General features: G+C 35.3%; 1 protein-coding gene and 1 non-coding gene across 7 annotated transcripts in view; both read left to right on the forward strand.

Annotated features, from left to right (window-relative positions):
- The window catches only part of FSTL5 (follistatin like 5), a 780,922-nt gene that overhangs the window by 539,522 nt on the left and 220,244 nt on the right, over positions 1-21,156 (forward strand). The gene's annotated exons all lie outside the window — the stretch shown is intronic.
- On the forward strand, positions 10,203-10,308 carry LOC112859148 (U6 spliceosomal RNA). Its single transcript, XR_003223464.2, has one exon. It is a non-coding gene; the product is annotated as a U6 spliceosomal RNA (small nuclear RNA).

The following is a 21,156-nucleotide window of genomic DNA, read 5'->3' on the forward strand; positions in this document are numbered from 1 at the left end:
GTTGACACATTCTAAGTTATACCTCTATTTAAAATTTCTCGCTCTCTTTTTTTTTTTCATTTGAATGTGTGAAATCCAAACCAATATCTTTATTTCAAAAGCTGCGACATTTCCAGTGTTTCCCACTCCGTGCAAATGTAGCCAGAAAACCAAGTCATGTTAGAGTTCTCTCTCAATTTTCTCCTCAAATCCAATCTATCACCAAACCTTGTGAATTTATCTTTTTTATTCACCTTACATCTCTTCTGTCATCTCATTTCCACTATGGCTGTCTTAGTTTAAGGTCCTATCAGTTCTCACCTTCAAACTTGACCCTTTCCTACTGAGACCAACCCCCCCGCCCCAGTTGAAACATGCACTTCATATCACAGGCAGACAGATTCTCATAAAATGTATAGCTCTTTAAAACCTTTAATGGTGGGGGCGCCTGGGTGGCTCAGTCGGTTAACCGTCCGACTTCAGCCAGGTCACGATCTCGCGGTCCGTGGGTTCGAGCCCCGCGTGGGGCTCTGGGCTGATGGCTCAGAGCCTGGAGCCTGTTTCCGATTCTGTGTCTGCCCCTCCCCCGTTCATGCTCTGTCTCTCTCTGTCCCAAAAATAAATAAACGTTGAAAAAAAAATTAACAAAAACAAAAAAAACCTTTAATGGTGTTTCTAGTTTTCATGAAAAAAAAAAAAAAGATTCAAATTATTTAGCTTATTCTGGAAAGCCTGTTTATTAATTCTTCCTACTATTCATACAATTCCATTCTTTCCTAAAGCCCCTCTAGAACACTAGCTGCTTTCTAACTATTAGGTTGTGTTATTATTACCATTCTCAAACACACCCTTGTCTCTCTGGAAAACCATCCCTTGTCATTTTCATCTAATGTATTCTTTACAAATAGACAAATGCTTCTTATGCCTAAATTTGACTTTTTTAAAAGTTCTTTTTCCAGTAACTACCATACTTGTTGCATCATAATAAAACTGTGAATATTCTTGCCTTTTTTCTCCAGACTAGAAACGCTGAGTTCAAGGACTTTGGCATATTTAACTTTGTGTTATAATGTAATAGTTAGCACTATACTGACACATAGGAGATAATCAAATTTAAATGTACAAATAACAAATGACATAGTGATATTTCTGATATTCACAATTATGCATTATTGAATTTATTTGTACACTTTTTATATTCAAATCTTGCTAGAGATTTTATTTACTTACTCTAGCTACTTGCAGGATTATCAATCAAGTGATGTTTATTTACAATCAATCATTTAAGCCTAGCATAGCTCAACAATTTCTGGATTCCATTTCTTTAATAACATTTCTAATTAAGCATATTGATTTTTTACTACAGTTTCAATTTAATCTTTTATCATATGCAATAAGGAGGACAAGAAAAAGATGAAGGGCAACACATATTTGGTCATTGCTTAATCTTTACGTATTCAACACATATTGATTTAACCGCTTCACTTTTCTAGATACTCAGTTAAATTCTGAGAACACACCTAAAAGAGACAGCATTCCAGGCTTCAAAATCTCACAGACTGAAGGAATCAAAGAAAGAACACAACTGCATTATATTTGATAATGCAGTATGAAAGTTTCCTAAATACAGATCTTCCTCAACTTACCATGGGACTACACCCCAATAAACCCGTTTTAAGTTGAAAATATCTTAAGTGGAAGATGTATTTAATACACCTAACCTACTGAACACCATAGCTTAGCCCAGCCTCCTTTAAAGGTTCCCAGAATGCTCATATTTGTCTTCAGTTAGGCAAACTCACCTAACATAAAGCCTATTTGATAATGAAGTGTTGAACCTCCCATGTAATTTACTCAATATGGCACTGAAAGTGGAAAACAAAATGATTGTATGGGTACGGACAATTTTGTTCACCCCGGTGTACGAGTTGTTTACCCTGGTGATTTGCGTGGTTGGCTGCAAGCTGTGGCTCACAGCTGTTGTTCAGCGTCACCAGGAGTGTTAGTACTATACAGGGCTAGCCCAGGAAAATATCAACATTAAGATCAAAGTACCAGGTCTACTGAATGTGTATTACTTCCACACCTGGCAAAGTTGAAAAATCATAAGTTGGAGACCATCTGTATATGTACATTTGTATATTTATGTGCAAATATATAAGGAATAGAAAAGGAAAGCCAAATTTAAGTTACAGAGTCTCAGAAGACTTCTAAGAATACACTAGTCTTGCAATTTAGACGAGAGCTAGATGAAGGAGTGGCAGATAGGTATACTGGGAAAGAGTATATATCAGGCTTGAGATAGCATAGTATATTTAATGCATTGCAAGTCCCTTGTGTATAAACAAGCAAGGACAATAGATTAATAAAGGGCTTCAGTATATGAATATATTGATAAAAGGTTTGAATATATTACAGAAAATTAGGTTTTTGCACTTGATTATCGAGGTATACATTTACATTTACAACATATAACACAATAATAACATTGGATGGATACTTAATATTTACCAAGCATTGACATTTATCATTCTAAAACAGTATACTAACTTATTTATTTCACAACACAAGAGAAACCAACATTATCTATACCTGTACACAACATGATGTTTAAGTTGTTCTAAGTTTATTTTTTACTTATTTTGAGAGAGAGAGACAGAGAGTTGGGGAGGGGCAGAGAGAGGGAGAGATAGAATCCTAAGCAGGCTCCATGCCTCCAGAGCAGAGCCTGACCCAGGGCTTAAACTCCTGAACTGTGACACCATGACCTGTGCTGAGACCAAAAGTCCTCCACTTAACCAACTGGGCCACCCACCCTCCCCCAAGCTGATTTTTTAAATGCTTATTTATTTTGAGAGAGAGTGAGAAGAGGGGAGGGATAGAGAGAGAGAGGGAAACAGAGAATCCCAAGCAGGCTCTGCTCTGTTAGCCCAGAGCCCGATGCAGGGCTCAAAACCAGGAACCGTGAGATCATGATCTGAGCCAAAATCAAGAATCAGACGCTTAACAGACTGAGATACCCAGGCACCTCTAAGTTGATATTTAAGTGCATCGTTTTGATAATAATCTTGGTTCTCTTAATAGTTTATCTTTGTCCAGTCACCTTGGTCCATATTTGTGGATAGAACTATAATTTAAACAAATAATACATCTATAAAATTTTAAACAACTTTTTAGTTTCATAGCAAAGGAGAACAGCAAGCACAATTTAAAGGATATATAACCTATGCCAACTGATCTTACAGACCTCCTAAAATATATACCATTCATTTCACAGTAGCCTTCCATTGCCCTCTAATTATAGTTAACTTCTTCCTAACCTTTTAAATAATGACCAGATTTAAGAGCTACATCTACTACACAATTTATTTTAAAAGAACCGAAGAGAAATTCTATGGTATAATTGCTTCACAGCCACCAACAATCATAGGGTTCAAAATCAAAATCTTCTTATCTAATTAAAGGCATAATAGGTGCAGACTTTTTAATACAGAAAGACAACCAATCACTTTAACAGTAATTGTAGATTCTTATTTTCTTAATCTTTCTCCTTTTGTACAAGAAGCAAAATTTATAGTTTAATATAAAATAAAGAAATAGGGGGCGCCTTGGTGGCTCAGTCAGTTATACATCAGACTTCGGCTCAGGTCATGATCGCATGGTTTGTGAGTTCCAGCCCTGCACTGGGTTCTGTGCTGACAGCTCAGAGCCTGGAGCCTGCTTCAGGTTCTGTGTCTCCCTCTCTCTCTGCTCCTCCCCCACTCACACTCTGTCTCTGTCTCTCTTTCAAAAATAAATAAACATTAAAAACATTTTAAAAATAAAATAAAGAATAAAATAAAGAAATAGTATCATAGATATCTCTGTCTTGAAACAGTTTTCATAGAAGCTACCAATAGTATACTTGTGAGTACTCAGTGTTTTAGATAGAGAAATTTAAGAAGACTATGAGAAATGATTAACCAAAAAGAAAAGAAGTTGTAAAATCCAATGTTGTTGTTCCTTAAAGGATTTGCTATTTCTGTTCAATTAGCAGGGTTTTGTCAGAGGTTGGGGATTTATCATATATTTTCTTCCTAACAGTATACACTATTAAAATAAGGCAAGGACATAAAAACACTACTAATAAAGAACATCATTTCTTAAAATTTTTTTGCTCACTCAAGAAGTTGATGCAGAGGTGTGTGAAATCAGTTATATTAGTGAAGCATGTTAATTGGCAATTACTTGTAAATTACTGTTTTTCCTCCTGAAAATGAATTATATTTATGACAGAGAACTCTAACAAACTCTTAAATTTATATAATCAATGTTCAAACATATTTATACTGACATTGTGATTCACAAAACCTTCTTTCAATGGAGGAAAATGCATTGTGATTTTACAACTTTTGTCTAAACTAATTAACTAGCTGTTGTCCCAAAGGCAGATATCAAATCCTCCCTTATTTTATTCATTTCTATTCCACTATGGCATATTTAAGTCTAATGACTTAGGCTCAATGGGCTTCTTTGACAACTTATCAATGAATTTTTACAAAGCCAAAAAATATGTATGATTAATAATAGGGGCCATATTATATCATCTATTATTCTAGATAAGAGGTACTTAATTTGTGGCAAAAATTGGCTTCAGAAATAAAGACAATCTTAAGTGTATGAGGTGAACAAGGACAATTTAACTTTTAGAGAGAGAGAAACTGAAATAAACATGATCACAATGATATGTTGTGACATTGGTTCATATTCTGGGTTAAGGTAACCAACTAGGGGGCCATCTTCTGCCTGATGCTTTAGAGTCAATTGCTGGAAACAACGTAGCAGTGATGTTACAAAGATATTTAACAATACCATATTTCTCAATACCATATTGAAGTATGGGCTAACATTCTCACCTGAAGATTATTTAATTCTCTAGGGATGTACATTTGTCCATTAACTACTTATTGGGACAAAGACTCTGAATACGCGTGTTGTTAAGTTGTATATATGTTGTCCAAAAGAGACACCATTGATTTTTGTTCTATAGAAAAAATAACTCCAAAATAATTGTTTATTAATCACTTTTGTGTTTAACTTAACAAACTTACCTCAGCATGACTTTCCCAAATTATACAAATCTCTGCTCCTCAAATGGACTTTAAACTAGATCTACTGTCCTGTTGGTTTCCTCATTAATGAGATAAATAAAACTTTGTCTCCTGTTCATTTTATATTTTTACTAGAATTGTGTTTTAACTCTTTTATTTTTTTAATGTTTATTCATCTTTGAGAGAGAGAGAGAGAGAGAGTGAGTGGGGAAGGGACAGAGGGGTGACACAGAATCTGAAGCACCCTCCAGACTCAGAGCTGTTAGCACAGAGACCAACGTAGGGCTTGAACTCATGAACCATGAGCTTATGACCTGAACTGAAGGAGATAATAAATGACCTGAACTGAAGTCAGATGCTTAATCAACTGAGCCACCCAGACACCCCTGTTTTAACACTTTTAAAGCTACACTAACAGTGTTTTAAGCTGCCTGCATCAACAGTTCTTACACACTCCAGCAGGATATTTTGGTAAAATGTGCTTTTTACTTCCAGCAATTTAACTGAATAAAAAGAGGGAGCTATTATTTACACAATTTAGTGATAACATTCGGTGTTAGAATCAGCTTTTTTTTTTTTTTTTTTGGTGGGGTGGGTTGAAAGAACTTAATTGCTTCTACTGTATCGAGGCATTCAGAGACTTTTAACATAATCTGTGGCTCAAGAGAGATATGCATCCGTGAAACACTGAAGTGTTTGCTGTGAAAGTGCTGTGGTAATTGAAGGTTGGCAAGGAGTGAAATCTCTCTAAATCACAACCTTTTTATTTGTAAAGAAAATAAAAGACATTCCAGCAACTTGCCTTGTAGACTTGTGAAAAAATTATATTAAATGAAACATATATCTTTAAAGTAACGCAAGATAAATAGTAAAATTTAATAAGATTTAGTTCTCCTTCCCTCACAAGAACATTTACTCCATTCCTTTTGTCCTGACTTAAATTCCCTTGTTCATTTTCTAATAAGATTTTATCCTATTATATCTGAATATTTTAATAATCAAAGAAGTGAAAAATCAATTTTTAAGTAAATTAGTGAAGCATATATAACACCAATGAATACTTCATAATAAAATATAATATTCACCTTCTAACTGAAAAACACAAAAATAATTATCCAGAAAATGTTCTATTTCAGACTCTTAATATTACATAGAATATGTTTTCCTTGACACAAATTCCTAGGGTAGAATATAAAAATTACTATCTGGTGAGGAATATCAAAAGAATACAATTACATTAACAGAAAGATATATTTGGTCATGTAATTTACTTTGAAAAAAAATCTTATTAGCCTTAAATGATACTAATTTTGAAGACTTTGAAACAGTGCACACCTATCTCTAACTATACCATGGCAACCATGTTTCTTTGAATCTATTTTCCTCTAAAAATAAAATGTTACTTCTGTGCAGTGGAATGGCGATCAGTTGAAGAGTGTTGTTTTCATTGAAGTTGGAGTTGACCTTGTCACATGTTAAAATAAATCTTATATGAGTCAAATAAAACTTCAATATATTTCTAAATTGGAGGTAACTTTAAATGAGAGAAGTTAGGATACAACAAATCAAGAATAAATCAAGACTTAAAGGAAATGCCTAAGAAAGACCCCACTTATATAATATGCTGAAATCTCATACAGCTTGCTTTAATTACCAAGTTTATTCAGGCAGCAATTTAAATTTGAAACTATACTTCCTGATATATATCTAATTTTTTTATTATTAAAGTTGTCTAGTCAAAAGATCGTGGCAATTATGTATGCCTAAGAAGGCTATATGGCATTTTGAATAATAATTGTGTTGTTAAATGAATAAAATATCACAGCACCAAGGACCAAATTAGTGTTGTGGGTCACATGCATTATTGATAGAAGAAAGGAATATGAATTAGTGGACTAAAAAATTGATGGGGAAATTCAGACTTTGGTTTTGAAGAATTAGAAGGAACAGAAAATCCGTTTTTTTAATGTTTATTTATTTTTGAGAGAGAGACGTAGAGCATGAGGGGGGGAGAGGTGGAGAGAGAGGAAGACACAGAATCCGAAGCAGGCTCCAGGCTCTGAGCTGTCAGCACAGAGCCCGATGTGGGGCCCGAACTCACAAACTGTGAGATTGAAGGAACAGAAAATTCTAAGTAATATGCATAAATGTTAATTATAAGGACATTTCATGGAGGCAGAAATGGACAAATAATATTCAGAAGACATAGAATCAACCAACTCCACTGCCATACTTGCTCTTAGTATGTAAGACAACAGTAGGGAATGAAATTTTCTTGCCTTTAAATTGATACTGAAAAACGTCTGGGTGCATCTGATAATTATTAACTTGGCCTGTGAAGAATTCATTTGCTCAAGTATTGCTTATTTGTTTGTAATTGAACAAATATGTTACAAAAATGTTGGGGATAGGCAGGATGACATTTTGTGTCAGATGCCTGTTAAGATAACAGGTATAGATAGCAAGTGAGGTTCTGTCTCTTTCATACGTGCACATGAAGCATTGTCCTGGGGAAAAGCAAGAACAAAATAGGACTCAAAAACTTGGGTCCTGGTGACTATTGCGCAGTACTATTAGTACCACATAGTACCCAGTACTATTGGTAAAAAGTGAGTTAGTTTCTTGTTGGAATTAGAATGTGTTTTACATAAATATGTTGACTTTGAAGTCATCTAATGACATCCTGTTGAAAATATGTGTAATTTGAAGATGCAAGATCTAATGTTCATATTTATAAAAACTTAACCAAAGTGTAACATGATTCATATGCTCAATCGCTGTTATTTACTGTTTTGGAGATCCTTCAAGTTTCCAGTTATAGTTATGGTTTTGAGATTGCTGTTACTGAATGTCTGTTTTATCTTAAGAAATCTACTTATGTCATCTCTTATGAGAGAAAGGCATCAGCATCCCAGTTTTACAGCTAAGAAGGGCTCAAAGAAGGTAGACAACTTCAAGGGCCAAGTTGAGCTGGAGATTGCTGAGTGGCCAGGCGTCACAGTAGCTCATTGACACTACACGCCAAAATGAAACCCTTTAGTCACTTAGTGCAAAATTATAAGCAACAGGCTAAATAGAGGAAAGCCAAATCTCCCACTGTTTCATTTTTCTCCATCAAATGGCACCAGTCAAGGGTCAGATGCATCAGCACAGATATGGTGGATCGCTAGCCAAAATGGAAGTAATTATATCACTCCCAAGAGAAACTGAACAAAAGGATCCTGTAGTTTTATGGACCTGGGTGGAGGAGGAGAAGGAAAGGTAAGGGCTAGGAGTGGCAAAGTACTAAATACAGAGTCCAGGGAGAAAAAAGTGTCATGTCCCTCCCCCATCCTTTTCCCCATAAAGAAATCTCAGCAGAGGTGCCTGTCACAGGTGTCTCTGACATCGGTTCCTGATGGGGGTAGTGAATGGAGGAGCTTAGGCTGGTAATACAGATAAGAGCATGGCTGGCCAAGAGGTCCTGAGTTCCTGACTGTAACTTTCTCCAGAAACGTCCGTGCATTGGCTGTGCTCCGAGTCTGGTGTAGGAAAGGCAGCTCTCCCTTACAATATCTGCCAAGCAAAACTTTTGTAACTGCCTGTGGTCAGGCCTGAAAGATCACACATAGATTTTTTGAACAGAAGCCTGACTCCTCAATAATTTTGGTATAAACCGATTCAACCCAAACTTGTACCCATATAGCTTGAAAAAAAAATCCCATTTTATTCTATTCAAGATCGCTGTCCTCATTAAAAACACTTTTAGTAAGTTGACTTTATTGATTTTCCTATAATCTCTTGGAATTTTACCATTCCTTACTAATAAAATATATGTTTGGAAATGTTTGCTGCAACTTAGCATAGAAAACAGAGTTGGAGGTAGAGATATATGTGGTAGTCCCATAGGCCACATAAAAAATGATGAAGGAAAAAAAAATGATGGAGGAAGAATTCCTTGTGTGAGATTTATGTTAGACAGCCATTGGGTTCTGCTGCCTGGATGTACCCTAAACATCACTAATCTCCATATATAACACAAACCTAGATTTTACTAATGATTTATTGATATAATGTCTTTCTGCTTTGTCTAACACATATCTATATACACGTTGCCTTAGCTCCCTCACTAAATTCCAAGGCCTTTGCTCACTGGTAATGCTTAATTCTGGCAGTGCTTAATTCATATTTTGTAACCATATAATAACCAAAATAATATCTTCATAGGAAGTTCTCAATAAATACTATTGAGTGGAGTATGCTAAGCAGTCAATAAAATATAGAATTTTATTGGTCCTTGAGATCAGTGACTTTTTTTTGGTACATCCAGGTAGCAGAATAACATGGCTGTCCATTAGTAGTCTGAATCTTGACATCAGAAATGAGTAAGTGACAAATTGTAATCGAGGGCTTGAGATTGGCACAGCCAACCTGATAGGAAGTTCAAAGGAATAAATTACTAATTAGAAATGAAAGTTTCAGATTGAGATGCATTATAAAATTAAAACTTAAATTTCATTGGGATTTAATGTTACTCTTAATGGATGAAAGTGATTTTAAATGTCCTTTTTGGCATCTCTTTGCACATTAAAAGTAATATGGCCGTCATTCATCTTTGGTTAATCTGAGGAAGTAAAATGATTATGCTTTGAAATTATGTTTTATGTAGTAATTTTTCTTTAGGCATAATTTTAAAAATGGAGCTGCCATCCGTGTGTTTCCTTTAAGCAGTTTTTATCATGGTGGTCATACTTCTGATTAGAGTGTAACATTTCTACCTTAAGAAATCCTTTAGACTCATCAGGGCTCATTGATATTTTAAATACACTTTATTGTTGTTTTGTTACCACTTACCAAAACTAAAATATTCTCCATAACTTAAAACATAGAGATTATAGATTTTCAAATCCTATCAGTTCAATAAAAACATATTGGAGGAATTAACATTTTTTGAGTGCCTTTAACATGACAGACACAGTGCTGTGTTATATTAAATTGGATCCTTCAATCATAATATTCAAATTCAATAAAGAAAGGTGCATTCCCCCCCCCCCACCGCCATTTAAGTATGAGAAATGGAAGCTAAGAAGACTGATTTAACCAAAATCATACAAAGGGAGCTAGAAGTAAAGTCAGAATTAAAAGCCGTATTTGGTGCTTGCTTGGCAGTACATAATATCAAATTGGAATGATATAGAGAAAATTAGCATGGCCTTGGTGCAAGGATGACATGCAAAAACATGAAGCATTTCATTAAAAACAAAACAAAACAGATTTGTTGGCTTCAAAGTCATACCATTTTGTCTGTACAGGAATGTTTCTATCCATGTCTATCTAATGTTCCTTGTGTATTATATTTGAACTAAAAATGAGTTAGGGACACCTGGGTGGTTCAGTTGGTTAAGCATCTCAGCTCAGGTCATGATCTCATGGTTTGGATTGGTGAGTTCCAGCCCCGCACTGAGCTAGCTCTGTGCTAACAGCTCAGAGCCTGGAACCTGCTTCAGATTCTGTGTTTCCCTCTCTCTCTCTGCCTCCATCCTGCTGGCGCTCTGTCTCTCTCTCTCAAAAATAAATAAACATTAAAAAAATTAGTTATTGGGGGGGGGTGCCTGGGTGGTACAGTTGGTTGAGCAACCAACTCTTGATTTCTGCTCAGGTCATTGTCCTGGAATTGTGGGATCAATCCCTGTGTGGGACTCTGCACTGAACATGGAGCATGCTTGGGATTCCCTCTCTCTTCCTGTCTGCCCCTCTCTCCCCTGCTCATGCTCACTCTCTCCAAAAAACAAACAAACAAACAAAAAGCAAAAACCGGTTATTTTGGCATATGATGCCATCATAAAAGTATTTACGACTATTCCAAGTCTATACCTGTATAATAGTATCAGTATAAATTCAGAACTTTTATAATAATAATTTCCATTTCAGATATGAAATTACATGTTTTATGACATATAGAATAGAAATGGTATTATTTTAATATTCCAGAAAAATACTTCGATATTACCCCAAGTTATCATGTGGAAAATTATCTGGTTATACATGATTTATGCCTTAAGTTACTATAGTAACAGATATGAACATGGTGAATTATCAAAGATTAATTCAATATAATTAACAATTAAGATTCTGAGGGTCAATATTGGCACAAAGGTACCTGATAAAAGCATACTTCCTAAAATTATTGTGAAATACTGCTATTAAAAACTGGTAAATATGGAAAAATGGTCAACTTATTAAGACTTCAATTTGCATATGATTAAAAAGAACTTTTTGAAGGCTGTCATTCCCATATGATGGATATTTTATTCTGCTGTCCCATTAATGAAAAATAGTGCATGCTACTGACAAAGTAGAGTTAGAATGACAAACTGGTGTTTCCTAACACGGCTCCAACTGTAGCGGCTGTGATGCTGGCCAAAGTGGCCCCATGTGGCTTACATGTTATTCACCACAACATGGGCTTCTCTGTCTTGTCCAATCTAGACTGCATGAGACTTCTGTATAGGATTGGAATTCAATTTTGTACACAACAGATATGTACAAACTCAATCTACAGAACAGAAACTGATACAGATTATATATACACGTGTGTATATATATACACACATATATATAATATTATATATATGTGTGTGTGTGTGTATACACACACACACACACACACACATATATATATATATATATATATATATATGTAAACACTTTAAGGTAATGAGCATACAAAAAGTAATTAACTTACTTTGAAGAATGAAAGTCTTTAATGTGCTGTGGTTAAAAAACAATAGACATCTTAACTATAGAGAACAAACTGATGGTTATCAGAGGGGAGGTGGGCAGGGGGATGGGTGATGTAGCAGATGGGAGTAAGGTGGGCACTTGTCTTGATGAGCACCAGGTGTTGTGTGGAAGTGTTGAATCACTATATTGTACACCTGAAACTAGTATCATACTGTTTGTTAACTAGCTGGAATTTAAATAAAAATGTGGGGAAAAAATAAAAATAAAAAGTATTTCTAAAAAAAGAAGAAAAACAGGGGTAAACAACAACACTAACAAAACAATAGATACAATACAATATATACAATATTGCTATAAATCTGTAGCTCTACTCACATTGTTAAGCAGCTTTTAATAAGTATCTACATATGAGAATAAAAAAAATACATTATAAAAATCAAATTTGAAGTGTACATAATTTTTCATGCTTTCTAATTATACTTTCTTTCTTTCTTTACTTTTGTAGCCAATTTCTGTAGCTTTATTAGCAGATGGGAAATTACTCTCTCTATATAATTTGTTTACCTTGTTTTATTTTTTTTTTTTTAATTTACATCCAATTTAGTTATCATATAGTGCAGCAATGATTTCAGGAGTAGATTCTTTAGTACCCCTTACCCATTTAGCCCATCCCCCCTCCCACAACCCTCCAGTAAGCCTCAGTTTCTTCTCCATATTCATGAGTCTCTTCTGTTTTGTCTCCCTCCCTGTTTTTATATTATTTTTGTTTCCCCTCCCTTATGTTCATCTGTTTTGTCTCTTAAAGTCCTCATATGAGCAAAGTCATATGATATTTGTCTTTCTCTGATTGGCTAATTTCACTTAGCATAATACCCTCCAGTTCATTCCATGTAGTTAAAAATGGCAAGATTTCATTTTTTGATTGCTGAGTAATACTCCATTGTGTGTGTGTGTGTGTGTGTGTGTGTGTGTGTGTGTGTACATATGTATATACCACATCTTCTTTATCCATTCATCCATTGATGGACATTTGGGCTCTTTCCATACTTTGGCTATTGTTGATAGTACTGCTATAAACATGGGGGTGCATGTGTCCCTTTGAAACAGCACACCTGTGTTCCTTGGATAAATACCTAGTAGTGCAATTGTTGGGTGGTAGGGTAGTTCTATTTTTAGTGTTTTGAGGAACCTCCATTACTGTTTTCCAGAGAGGCTGCACCAGCTTGCATTCCCACCAACAATGCAAAAGAGATCCTCTTTCTCTGAATCCTTGAAAACATCTGTTGTTGCCTGAGTTGTTAATGTTAGCCATTCTGACAGGTGTAAGGTGGCATCTCATTGTGGTTTTGATTTGTATTTCCCTCATGATGAGTGATGTTGAGCATTTTTTCATGTGTTGATTGGCCATCTGGATATCTTCTTTGGAGAAGTGTCTATTCATGTCTTTTGCCCATTTCTTCACTGGATTATTTGTTTTATTGGGTGTTGAGTTTGATAAATTCTTTATAGATTTTGGATACTAACCCTTTATCTGATATGTCATCTGCAAATATCCTCTCCAATTCTGTCGGTTGCCTCTTAGTTTTGCTGATAGTTTTCCTTCACTGTGCAGAAGCTTTTTATTTTGATGAGGTCCCAGTAGTTACTTTTGTTTTTGTTTCCCTTGCCTCCAGAGACATATTGAGTAAGATTTGCTGTGGCCAAGATCAAAGAGGTTTTTTGCCTCCTTTCTCCTCGAGGATTTTGATGGCTTCCTGTTCTTACATTTAGGTCTTTCATCCATTTTGAGTTTATTTTTGTGTGTGGTGTAAGAAAGCGATCCAGGTTCATTCTTCTGCATGTCACTGTCCAGTTTTCCCAGCACCATTTGCTGAAAAGACTGTCTTTATTCCATTGGATGTTCTCTCCTGCTTTGTCAAAGAATAGTTGGCCATATGTTTGTGGGTCCATTTCTGGGATCTCTATTCTGTTCCATTGATCTGAGAGTCTGTTCTTGTGCCAGTACCATACTGTCTTGATGATTACAGCTTTGTAGTATAGCTTGAAGTCTGGGATTGTGATACCTCCTGCTTTGGCTTTCTTTTTCAAGATTGCTTTGACTATTCCAGGTCTTTTCTGGTTCCATACAAATTTTAGAATTATTTTTTCTAGCTCTGTGAAGAATGCTGGTGTTATGTTGAGAGGGATTGCATTGAATATGTATATTACTTTGGGTGGTATCAACATTTTAACAAGATTTGTTCTTCCTATCCAGGAGCATGGAATATTTTTCCTGTTTTGGTGACTTTTTCAATTTCTTTCATAAGCTTTCTATAGTTTTCAGCGTATAGATTTTTCACCTCTTTGGTTAGATTTATTCCTAGGTATTTTATGGTTTTTTGTGCAACTGTAAGTGTGATCGATTCCTTGATTTCTCTTTCTGTCACTTCGTTATTGGTGTATAAAAATGCAGCTGATTTCTGTGCATTGATTTATATCCTGCAACTTTGCTGAATTCATGAATCAATTCTAGCAGTTTTTTGGTGGAATTTTTAGGGTTTCCCATATACAGTATCATGTCATCTGCGAAGAGTGAAAGTTTGACCTCCTCTTGGCCAATTTGGATGCCTTTTATTTCTTTGTGTTGTCTGATTGCAGAGGTTAAGACTTCCAATACTATGTTAAATAACAGTGGCAAGAGTGGACATCCCTGTCTTGTTCCTGACCTTAGGGGAAAAGTTCTGTTTTTCACCATTGAGGATGATATTAGCGTTGGGTCGTTCATACGTGGCTTTTATGATCTCGATGTATGCTCCTTCTAGCTCTACTTTCTTGAGGGTTTTTGTCATGAAAGGATGCTGTATTTTGTCAAATGCTCTCTCTGCATCTATTGAGAGGATCATATGGCTCTTGTCTTTTCATTTATTGATGTGATGAATCATATTCATTGTTTTTCGGATATTGAACCAGCCCTGCATCCCAGGTATAAATCCCACTTGGTCGTGGTGAATAATTTTTTTAATGTATTGTTGGAGCCAATTGGCTAATATCTTGTTGAGGATTTTTGCATCCATGTTCATCAGGGAAATTGGTCCATAGTTCTCCTTCTTAGTGGAGTGTCTTTCTGGTTTTGGAGTCAAGGTAATGCTGACTTCATAGAAAGAGTTTGGAAGTTTTCCTTCCGTTTCTATTTTTTGGAACAGCTTCAAGAGACTAGGTGTTCACACTTCCTTAAATGTTTGGTAGAAATCCCCTGGAAAGCCATCTGGCCCCGGACTCTTGTTTTTTGGCAGATTTTTTATTACTAATTTGATTTCCTTACTGGTTATGGGTCTGTTCAAATTTTTATATCTTCCTATTTCAGTTTTGGTATTGTATATGTTTCTAGGAATTTGTCCATTTCTTCAAGATTGCAAATTTTATTGGCATATAATTGCTCATAATATTCTCTTATTATTGTTTTTTTTCTGCTGTGTTGGTTGTGATCTCTCCTCTTTCATTCTGGATTTTATTTATTTGCGTCCTTTTCTTCTTCTTTTTGATCAAACTGGCTAGTGGTTTATCACTTTTGTTAATTCTTTCAAAGAACCAACTTCTGGTTTCATTGATCTGTTGTACTGTTTTTTTTTGTTTGTTTGTTTGTTTGTTTGTTTTTGGTTTTGATAGCATTAGTTTCTGCTATAATCTTTATTATTTCCTGTCTTCTGCTGGTTTTGGGTTTTATTTGCTGTTCTTTTTCCAACTCCCTAAGACATAAGGTTAGACTGTGTATCTGAGATCTTTCTTCCTTCTTTAGGAAGGCCTGGATTGCTATATACTTTCCTCTTGACCGCCTTTGCTGTGTCCCAGAGGTTTGGGGTTGTGGTGTTATCATTTTCATTAAGTTCCATATACTTTTTAATTTCCTCGTTAACTGCTTGGTTAGCCCACTCATTCTTTTATAGGATGTTCTTCAGTCTCCAAGTATTTGTTACCTTTCCAAATTTTTTCTTGTGGTTGATTTCGAGTTTCATAGCATTGTGGTCTGAAACTATGCATGGTATGATCTCGATCTTTTTGTACTTACTTAGGGCTGATTTATGTCCCAGTATATGGTCTATTCTGGAGAACGTTCCATGTGCACTGGAGAAGAATGTATATTCTGCTACTTTAGGATGAAATGTTCTGAATATATCTGTTAAGTCCATCTGGTCCAGTATGTCATTCAAAGCCATTGTTTGCTTGTTGATACTTTGATTAGATAATCTGTCCATTTCTGTGAGTGGGGTGTTGAAGTCTCCTACTGTTGAGGTATTACTATCAATGAGTTTCTTTAGTTTGTGATTAATTGATTAATATATTTGGGTGCTCTCACATTTGGTGCATAAATGTTGACAATTGTTAGGTCGTCTTGGTGGATAGACTCCTTGATTATGATATAATGCCCTTCTTCATCTCTTGTTACAGTCTTTATTTTAAAGTCTAGATTGTCTGATATAAGTATGGCTACTCCGGCTTTCTTTTGTTGACCATTAGCATGATAGATGGTTCTCCATCCCTTTATTTTCAATCTGAAGGTGTCTTTAGGTCTAAAGTGGGTCTCTTGTAAACAGCATATAGATGGATCTTGTGTTCTTATCCATTCTGTTGCTGTATGTCTTTTAATTGGAGCATTGAGTCCACTGACATTTAGAGTGAGTACTGAAATATATGAATTTATTGCCATTATGATGCTTGTAGAGTTGGGAGTTTCTGGTGGTGTTCTTTGGTCCTTTCTAGTCGTTGCTGCTTTTGGTATTTATTTATTTATTTTTCTCTCTATATATATTCTTCATCTTTTCTCCCCTCAGAGAGTCCCCCTTAAAATTTCTTGCAGGTCTGGTTTAGGGGAAAAAAGGAAATCATTTGAGAATTTGAAAAAATGAATACACTGACGTATTCTAAAATGAGATGTTGGGAGTAAAATAGAATTTTAAAAAATTTACACAAAAGTGAAGAATATAGTAGAAAAAACTTAAAGAAAAATATTTTTAATAAAAATTCAAAATAAAAATGAATTTTTCTCTTTCTGTATTCAAGAAAAGGAAAGTATTGTAAAAGACAAAAAAAAAAAAAAAAAAGAAAGACAATTGAATAGATGGACCTGCTCACAGATTGAAATATAACTGAAATTACTTCATTTTCCTGTAGAAGTCAGACTATGAAGCGCTTTATAGTCCATAAACTAAGTAGGCAGTGAGACTTGTGTTCTTGAAGAGCGAGGTTGGCCTTGTTGGGCGGGGCTCAGTTTAACGGATCCACTCTCCACGAGATGGCGCTGCTAGCCTACTGGAGTGGATTGTTGCGGCACTCGTAGGTGTGTATGTGCATGCGCAGGAGTGGTGCACCCAGCTACCCAGTCTTTAGTATGGGAACCCTGTTCTCCATGATCAGCAATAGGGCACCCGTTCTCTGTCTTCAGCTTTTGTCCACTCCCTGCTTTTTCTTCACTGTCCGTGACCAAGCCCCAGGCACTACCTCTCTCCCGAGTTTTGTCTCAGATATGCCTGTATTCCCTGGCCCCTTACTTCTGAAGGACTGCAGCTTTGACCTGTTCCACCCCTCTGTGGAAGGGTCTCACCAAGCAATGGCCGAATGCCAGCTGCACCCAAGAATGATTGCTGGACCCTGCTGCTGCTGGTGTCTCAAGACTGTGGCCAGGTGCCGGTCTGCCCCAGAAAAAGTTTGCAAGTAGTGTAGCAGCAGCTTTTCAGGGATTATGAAAAATCACAACACACATCTGGCACCAGGCTTCACCCTTAACGACCTTGTTCCAGCACCAGCGAATGTGGCCACCCTCTGGGGCCTGCTGGGACCAGGTAGCTTCAAGAGTCTCTACCAAATGTCCTTCCAACAGTGGAACCGCTTCTTTCTGTGTGGCCCGAGAACCTCCTGGACCCCACTCTGTTCCTGGAGATTCGCCCTTCCCACCAGAGCACCACAAGGTATCGAGCTGCAGAGTTAAAGACTCTGCACTCCACTTGTTTACAGTCTTAATGGAATTTAAACCCTCTCCTTTCTCCTTTCTCCTGTTTTAGTTTAGTCCCTGCAGCTGTTTCCAATTTTCCACTTTCTCTCCAGCTGCTTTTGGGGAGGCGTGCTTTTCCTGTATTCTCACCCCCTCCCCCAGTCTCCATCCTCTCCGCCTGCAAAAGCAGCTCCCTGCCCGCCGCCTGCTTCTCTCTCTGCATGTTCACCTCTCCGTGCCATATACCTGCTGAAATCAGTGGTTAAGATTGTGCAGATTGTTTTGTTAATCCTCCAATCAGTTTTCTAGGTGTGTAGGATGGTTTAGTGTTGGTCTGGCTGTATTTCATGGGGGTGAGACACACAAAAAACTTCCATGCTGTTCTGCCATCCTGTCTCTTCTCCTCTATTCTTTAAATATTTATATCAGAAGATATCTTGATTTTCAATCTTTAAAACAAATTTTAAATATGTGGAAATATACATGAAGAGAAAAATTAAAATAACAAAATAAAAGTGCTTATTTCTGGATTTCAAAATTGAAAGTCCTTTAGGCTTTCAAAACTTAATATGTAGTCCTATTAATATGAAAAAGGGGGAAATCAAATTTAGTGCAGTAACTTATGGAGTAGAGGTCCACACTTCAATTTGGCAGACAGGGGAAATTCAAAATATGAATGGAGTTACTGCTGTTATCCTTTAGTAATTGCTTCAAATGCATTTTCTTAATTGGTAATAACTATCTTATCTCTTATGAGTAAGCATTTATCTTCCCCACTGCTTTTGTCTTATGTAAAATAGTATGTAATCAGTATTGGAAAATTTCACTTTTCTATATCCCCCCCTGTAATCTTTCTCATCACTTAAAAATTTCTCTTGCAAATGTAATTGCCTAAGAGCTTATGTGAATTTAATTAAAGAGAAATAATAAATTTGAGATGTATAAGCAAGTCCTTGAGAGTTTTACCACATCCAATATCTCAAATACATTAAATAAAAGCTCTCCAAGCAAAGGGTACAAGATATTCTGCACAAATCTGCTCTTAGAGGTTCCACTTAATGAAGAAAAGTGATAGCCTTCTTTAACAGAAATAAGTAGATATCTATCATTGACTTGAAATATATCATGCCAGAAATCAGTCATTTGGGATATGAAATGTAACCATCATTTTATTATTTTGTTTATAAACCATATCACACACACACACACACACACACACACACACACACACAGCTGAACCTAAAACTAATTTATTATTTTATTTTATTTTATTTTATTTTATTTTATTTTATTTTATTTTATTTTATTTTATTTTGCTTTTTATTTATTGTCAAGTTAGTTAACATACACTGTAGTCTTGGCTTTAGGAAGATTCCTGTGGTTCATCACTTACATAAGACACCCAGTGCTCATCCTAACAAATGCCCTCTTTAATGTCCATCACCCATTTTGCCCACTCTCCCAACTCCCCACCCCCATCAGCCCTCAGTTTGTTCTCTGCATTTAAGAGTGTCTTATGTGAACTGAAAACTAATTTAAAGTAAACTATTATGAAAAATTACACAAGAAATGGTTTTGTTGATAAAATAACTGACATATCCTGACAAGGATTTCATTTAACTAATATAAAAACTATAAATAATCTTAATGAGCAATAAGCATAATATATTTTATAAAGAGTCTAGATACAATATTTTATATTTAAATTTTAAAAAAATGTTTACTTATTTATTTTGAGAGAGAGAATGCACAAGCAGGGGAGGGGCAGAAAGAGAGAGGAAAGAAGATAATCCCAAGCAGGTTCTGTGCTATCAGTGCAGAACTTGACATAAGGTTTGACTCACAAACTGTGGAATCATAAACTTAGGCAAAATCAAGAGTCAGAAGCTTAACCGACTGAGCCACCCAGGCATCCCTCAGATTTCAATTTTTTAAATATATGGTCATTTTGGTAGTCAAGTATTTAATTTAATACCACATAAATGTTGAAATAAAAATGGAGTAACTTGAATTAAAGCGTGTTTGTAGTGATAAAAAATAAATAAAAATTCACCTTCTAATGTTTTTGTCATTGTTAGTACACTTGAGAATGAGACAGGAATGGTATTCATTAATATCATAATTTCTAATTGGATTCAATATCTTATGAAATGAAACATGGGCCAAAAAGTTGAGAAAATTCCTATTGTCAAGGATGAGTTCCAGATATAATCTCAAATACAACTGGGTGTGTGTCTGTGTCCATGTATGTGTATCTACATATAATTTTAACTGCCACCACCCCTTGTGATGCTTGATATTTCTGTGAATCTATCAAGAAACTCTAGAAATAAAGTTAGAATGGAACTGAGGCTTTCTTTATTTCTCAAAAATCTATTCATAAATTAAAAAAAATAAATGTTTAAGTGTTGATATAAATAATATTTCTCATGTTGAAGACACAAGTATGTTATATGTATTTTCACTTGACACTTTATTGAAAATTCATAATTTTGTCCTTACATCTGTGAATACATCTTTCCTGTCTCTGCTTTTATTCCTTTTCCTTGACTTACTGCACCTTTTAGAAACTCCAGTAAAATGTTGAATGAAAATGATGATAATGGGAATTTTTCTCTTCTTCAAGTCTCAAAAGGAAGCTTTAAGGGTCTGACCCTTAAATAGGATGTTTGCTATAGACATTTTGAATACCTGTTGGCAGATAGAGGAAGTTTATTTTATTCTGAATGTCCTAAAAATGTTATCATCAAAGATTCTTTTCTATCAAATGTTATTTTTTTTCAGCAGTTATTGGGATGGTCTTACGAATTTTCTCTTTTAATCTTTTACTGGAAGTTGAATTTTATAATATGCACCAACCTTGGTTTCCTGGATAAAGCAAATTGGGCATGATTTATTGTAATGACCAAGATATCGTTTATCAGATTGAGGTAGTTATTTTCTGTTCCTGGTATTCAGAGAATTTTATTATTAATGAGAGTTGAAAATTGTCCAGTGTTTTTTTTTCTTCATTTATTAACGTGATCATGCTATTCTGATAACATAGTAGATTATGGTATTTAGTTTTTAAGGTTTAGACTAACTTTTCATTCCTGGAATAACTCTATTTGTTCATACTATATTATCTTTTTATGTATTATCATTTACATATATTGCTGTTTTCCAATACTAACATTTTAACAGTTTTGTCTATATTTATGAAATGCTATAATATTCCATTTTAGCAATGTTTTTCTCATGTTGTGACATCAAATTTTTTCTGAGCTCATAAAATATGTTGAGAGGTGCTTTCTTCTGTATTTGTGGAAGTGTTTGTAAGATTGGCATATTAGTTCATTCCTTAGTCTGTCTAGGATTTACCATTGAAAACATCTAAAATATGAACTTTCTTGGTGGGAA

The sequence above is a fragment of the Puma concolor genome, chromosome B1, assembly GCF_028749965.1.
Source record: "Puma concolor isolate L17-30 chromosome B1, mPumCon1.1.hap2, whole genome shotgun sequence".
NCBI classification, from domain to species: domain Eukaryota; kingdom Metazoa; phylum Chordata; class Mammalia; order Carnivora; family Felidae; genus Puma; species Puma concolor.